Below are 6,294 nucleotides of genomic sequence, written 5' to 3'. Positions count from 1 at the left end.
CTACCTTAAAGGAGTGTTTCGTGATCCTAGCATCCTCTTTTTATGACATTTTTCAGTACATATCCATGAAAAAAGCCTATTCCCAAAATTTCAGTTGATTCCGATTTTGCGTTTGCGAGTAATGCATGATTATGTGTATTACACTGCTCCATAGACAATGCGTTGTAATTTCGTTCTGGTGCACCAGAACGAAATTCAAATTTCACGATATCTTTGCAAAACGAATTAATCTGCAAGAAATATTTTTACATAAACATTATGTAGCCAGAGGTTTCCAGTGATATAAAGATCTCAACTTTTTTTGAGAAAAGTGGGGGGATGAGGCTGTGGATCACGAAATGTCCCTTTAAAACATGGTGGAGTTTCAATTGTGAATATTGCGTTTTGTGCTGGTTATAACCCAACACTTGTCAAGATTTACGATTAATACAAACCACAGATATAGAAGGGAGATACCAAAATTCTAGTTTTAGTTCTTGTCTCTTAAAATTCAGTATAAAGCATAACAGTTGTTTAACAAAAAATTATTTCAGTTCTTTTCTCTTAAAGCTTCAGCACTATTAGCCTCATCATTAATGATTGTATTCAAGTTGTACAGACACCTCACTGTTCATTAGCACCTTCTGAATGAACGTGAGTGTGTTTACCATTTTTTTGTTGTATGCCAAATTGAAATTGTAATGGACCAGCATATTTTAAAGTAAAGAGACTGGTGATATCAAGTCGTTGGTGGTGCAAATTACTTCATTCTCTGCCAAGATGGTGAACAATTTCCTGGAATTTGTCAGTGCACCTGGCTTTACTCTCGTAGAGAATTCTTTCCATGGTCCATCCGTTGCCTGGAAACGAAAACAAAAATGTGAAATAATTTTATTTCTGGTAATGTACACAGGACACAATTAGGTGAGATGGAATGGTCATGGTCACCAAACTCCCTAAAATTCCATTGCATATCAGGTTTGGACATCACCTCACATTGAATACTGGTAAATAGTTTCCCTTTTCAAGGCTAGTGCATGTGCTGTCCTGTAACTTAGTGATTTTCCCATGAACAAATTAACTTAATTAAGTTTGACCGATTTAACTGGTGCGATGACCCATCATTCAAAGTAGGAAACTCCATTGTGAAAAATTGGACCATGCACCTTTAAAATTAATTTTTTGCCAAAATTGTATAAATAATAATTTTAAAAAATGAATAGGTCTTCATGAATAGGTCTATAATACCTCACAGTACTTTTACCTTCCTAAGTTCAGGTCTGAAACTTGGCCAATGTGTTCCTATGGCCTTAAATATAGCTTAATATCAGGGTGTGAAGGGCCATTTCACAAAAAGAGGAAAACAGGCAAAAACAAGGAAAAACACCATAAAATTTGGGTAAAAAGGCCATAAATATTAGGCTGAAAGTAAATGAGAAAGCTAACGTTTTTGCACATGAAAATTTTCAAAAACGAGGAAATCAGCTGAAAAGAGGAACTTTACAGCTGATACCCCTGTAAAATATTAACATATTAATTAACCTGTCATACTAACTTGCCTAATAAAAGCTAATTAAGTATGCAAATTAGCATGATGGGTTAACATTGAATACACAAGGTCATTGGAAAACGAGAGCAAATGAACCCTGTGACTTGTATATCTAACATACGGCCTGCCAGCATAGCTGCATCTAAATCAGTCATGCCTGCAACGCACAGCTTCACTAACTCAAAAATTCTGCACAGAAGTGTACACCAGCTTGAACCTAATGTTCTGTTTTAAACTTACCTTGCTCTGCTGATAAAGTGGTGCCTTCTCTCCCATCAGTGTAGGAATTAAAAGAAGTGCCCCTGATGATATGATCACTGCAAATTAAAAAGAAATCAAGACTGGATTCATTAAATATTATATTATTCATTTATAACCTATAGGTTAATAAATGCGTATCACTTGTTGGGAGTGAAATTGTACAAAATAATGCACGCGTACTGAGATGTTGATGCGTCTAATGCACGAGCCCCGAAGAGGGGGAAGTGCATTAGACGCATCAACATCTCAGTGTAAGTGCATTATTTTGTACAATTTCTCGAGCAACAAGTGATACGCATTTATTAACCTATTTCATACACGAGAAAAAAATCCTGTGATTTTTGCTATTTTTATAACAAAATTGCTTTCTTGCCCTGCGGGGCTCTTCTATATTGGAACTCACTTGGAGTGTTTATTCGTCATATCGGAGTCTCCGGCCTCGGGCCTGCCGAACATCAAGAACATGTTAAGGTTTTATTCTAAGAAATTGGAGGAAACCGTTTTTTACATATCCTATAATTTAGTTCAAATCCGTGAAATGGACTTTCCATTTTACAGGGAATTTTTGTTTTTCTAAAAGGTTTATTTTTATTATTATTTATTAACCTCTACGCCTACCCCCCCCCCCTTTTTCTGAGAAATTGAAAAAGACAACTTAGTATAGGCCTTCCATTTATTTTGTCCAAATTCGAAAAATCGAAAACGGACCTTCCCTTTTATAGGGAATTTTTATTTCTTCAAAAGGTTAATGTTAGATTCTACCTTCTCAAAAGGTGAATGCAAAGATGTGTAAATACCATAATTAACCTCCACGCCTATCCTCCCTCTTTTTCTGAGAAATTGAAAAAGACAATTTAATAGCGCCATTTGTTGCCCAAATTCGAGAAATCAAAAAATGACCTTCCTTTTTACATGGATTTTTTAATTTTTTCAAAAGGGTTAATTTTATCTTTTTACCTTTCCAAAAAGGTGATTACAAAGATATATAAATACCATAATTAACATCCATGCCTACCCCCCTTCTTTTCCTGAGAAATTGAAAAAGAAAACCAAATAGGCCTACCCTTCATATTGTCCAAATTCGAGAAATTGAAAATGAACTTTCCCTTTTATAGGAATTATTTATTCTTCCAAAGGGTTAATTTTATTTGTATCTTTCCAAAAGGTTTATATAAAGGTATGTAAATACCAAAATAAACCTGACTACCTGTCCCCCCTCTATTTCCAAGAAATTGAAAAAGACATCTTATCTGGCATATCCTACATTTAGTCCAAATTCGAAAAATCTTAAATGGACATTTCAAAAGGTTTATTCCTATTTGTATCTATCCAAGAGATGGATACAAAGGTGTGTTAATACCACAGTAAACCATACTACCTGTCCCCCCCCCCCCCTCTTTTTTCTGAGAATTTGGAAAAGACATCTCTATTGGCATATCCTAATATCTAGTCCAACTTCGAGAAATTGAAAAAGGCCCTTTCCCTTTTAGAGGGATTTTTTTCATTTTGCCCAAAAACTTTTTTTCCATTTTTATTTTTCCAAAAGAGCTCAAAAGGTTGATATAAAGGTGTGAAAATACCATAATAAACCTCCACACCTATCCCCCCCTCTTTTTCTAAGAAATTGAAAAAGATAACTCATTAGGCCTTCCCTTATAGGAACTTTATTCGTCATTTTTTTCAGAGTCTGTAAATATTCAATAGATATACATGTAATTTAAGCTTACATACGTTTTCAGTCCGATAGAGCTTTTATTAGGCAGTCTGCCTAAGCTAATACTGGCTGAGAGTACTGATACTGGATGGTTCAATGTAATACAATAGACAAGATTCAGCCGGCGAATCCAGTCATAAAAATCGTCTAAAACAATATAAATAATTACCTATGCGTACCAATATTGCTCTCGTTCTCTTCAGTAAATCAACTTCTCCGCGGCTTTCGGGTGTCACTGATGAAATTATTCGTGAAACTGCACGATTGAAACGATTTTATTCACAGATCTCTCACTGGCTGCAGAGCAAAATGGCGACGTCGGCAAAAAGAACACAGCCTCGCTTTCAAGTCAAGTTGACTCACATTTTTTTCTAAAAAGGCTCAAAATACGATCTTGACTCATTTTTTACGACCAAGTGAGTCAGTCGAAACATTTGCAAATGAGTCAGCTCATTATTGACACACTGGTAAAATACAAATGAGACAATTGGTTGTTGCTAATGAGTCAATTTTCACCTGACTCACGAAAATTGTACACAAATGAGTCAAATGACTCACTTTTTTTTGTGGGTGTATGGGATTTAAAAAAATTCAGATCGATTGGGGCACGTGCCCCCGTGCCCCTATGACGATAAAAACTGCTCCTCTCCTCTCGTCCCCTCCCCTACCCTCCCCTCCCCTTCCCTTCCTCTTTTCCTCTCCTTCCTCTCCTCTCCTCTCTTCTATGTATGTCACCACATCCTCATTCTTATTATTATAAACATAAGTTATAATCAGTAAAAGGGGTTTTAAATGTAAATATGGTTAATTTTAGTCAATGTTACATTGAGGTTACCTATAGACCCTAACCCTAAACCATAACCTTAATGCTTTTTTTTTTTTTTTTTTTACTTTTTATCCCATAATTTTCCCCCATTCTTCAAGCCCTGCCCTCTTTCGGGGGCTAATTTATAGTTTAAGATTCTTGGATATCCATATTTCGCGGTTAGTGCTTCTTTGCAGCCGTGCGGGCCGGAGCAAAATATTTGGATATCCACATTTCTCGGTTAGGCGACGAAAAAAGAAAACCCTGTTCTACGGGCCCGACCGACCCAGATTTTGAACAAATTGGGAAATTCCTGTACAAATGAATACCGACCCAAATTCCGACAATTTCAGGAACACTTTTTTTTTATTTTCCCAAATTGCAAATATTAACATATTTTGGTGATTTTGTGGGTCATCCCCCCCCCCATTAAAAAAGAAAAGAAAAAAAATAGCCCGACCGACCGACCCTACTTGAAAGGTCCGTCCTCCCGTAGAACAGGTTTTCTTTTTTCGTCGACTTAGTGGTCCTTTTTTTAACATACCGTAGCACCCCCAGCCAGCCCCATACCTCACTTTGGGTTTCAACTAATAAAAATACTAGTATTAACGTTTTAATGATATACTTTATTTTAAGGCACATATCTTAATATAACATGAAGGGACCATTCACAAACACTTGTTGGAGGGGGGGCGCTGATGCAAAAAGGGGGGCCCCGAAAATTTGTGACCCTACTAAGGAGGGAGCCTGAAAAAAAATGACAATTTTTCTGGGAAAAAAGGGGGGGGGGCTGAAATTTTTGAGGTCTGTAAAGGGGGCCAAACAAGTAGCAATTTTTGTTTCTACTTTCGACATTTGCCAATGTATATAATGTGTAACACAATATATAGGCCCTACAATAAAAGGGAAAACTTGTCCACGAAAGGCTTCATGCAGTATCGTCATTTCATAAATTTTCGGCTTTTTCAAACTAAAATTTTATATTAGTGCCAAAATGGTCCACCAAATCGCTTCAGTTAGGTCTTCATTTTGCAAAATTTTCCAACTTCTGAGGGTGGACGAATCCGGGGGGACACCATCCCTCAGACCCCCTGCGTAAGTTTCTACTTTCGGCATTTGCCATTGGAGGATGTATGTTTAAGACAATAGGCCTACGATAATAGGGAAAACTTGTCCACGAAAGGCTTCATGGATCGTCATTTCATACATTTTCGGCTTTTTCAAACTAAAATTTTACACACTAAAAATAAATAGTGCCAGAATGGTCCACGTACCAAATCGCTTCAATTAGGTCTTCATTTTGCAAAATGTTCCAACTTCTCAGGTGGGGACGACGTCCCTCTCAGACAACCCCTGCGTAGTGAAAAAACAAGCGCCCATTTTTGTTTTTACTTTCGACATTTGATAATGAATGTGTAACACAATATATAGGCCTACAAATAGGGAAAACGTGTCCACAAAAGGTTTCATGGTCCAACACAAATTTACCACTTTTACAAACTAAAGTTTTACCCTTACACAATATTATAGTGCCAAAATGGCCCACTAAATCGCTTCAATTAGGTCTTCATTTTGCAAAAGTTTCTTACGTCTCAGGGGGCACATCCCTCCTCAGACACCCCCCTGTCTTTACTGCTCTAGGTCTGCCACTAGTGTCTCACGCCAAGCAATTCCAAAAAGTTGACAGCCCTGCTCCCCTAACAAATGTTTGTGAACGGTCCCTAATTTGAATATTTTTTTAGAAATTCCTCCAGTTGCAGACAACAGAGGGCGCTATTTACGTTGAATATCATAAATATCAGGCGGCGAGCTGCATGATGGCCCGGCATGATGGTCGGAGAGAGCCGGCAAAACCGCTCGGCTGCATCAGAGTGAAATTGCATTCTGAATACGCGGAATGTTCTTCTGATAACAAATTATTTAGATTTTTTGAAATTCGCGATATAATACAAATTTTATGGCAAGTTATTAAAAATGGATATTTAA

The 6,294-nt window shown here is 37.1% G+C and overlaps 1 long non-coding RNA gene across 1 annotated transcript; it reads right to left on the bottom strand.

The window, feature by feature from the left end:
• Positions 1–428: 428 nt before the first annotated feature.
• Positions 429–3,936, bottom strand: LOC140149836 (uncharacterized). Its single transcript, XR_011858749.1, has 3 exons — positions 3,683–3,936; positions 1,769–1,845; positions 429–839 (listed from the first exon to the last, which is right to left on the bottom strand). It is a non-coding gene; the product is annotated as an uncharacterized lncRNA (long non-coding RNA).
• Between the last annotated feature and the right edge of the window lie 2,358 nt (positions 3,937–6,294).

The sequence above is a fragment of the Amphiura filiformis genome, chromosome 4 (assembly GCF_039555335.1).
Source record: "Amphiura filiformis chromosome 4, Afil_fr2py, whole genome shotgun sequence".
NCBI classification, from domain to species: Eukaryota; Metazoa; Echinodermata; class Ophiuroidea; order Amphilepidida; family Amphiuridae; genus Amphiura; species Amphiura filiformis.
This window is presented reverse-complemented; position numbering and strand designations above follow the sequence as displayed.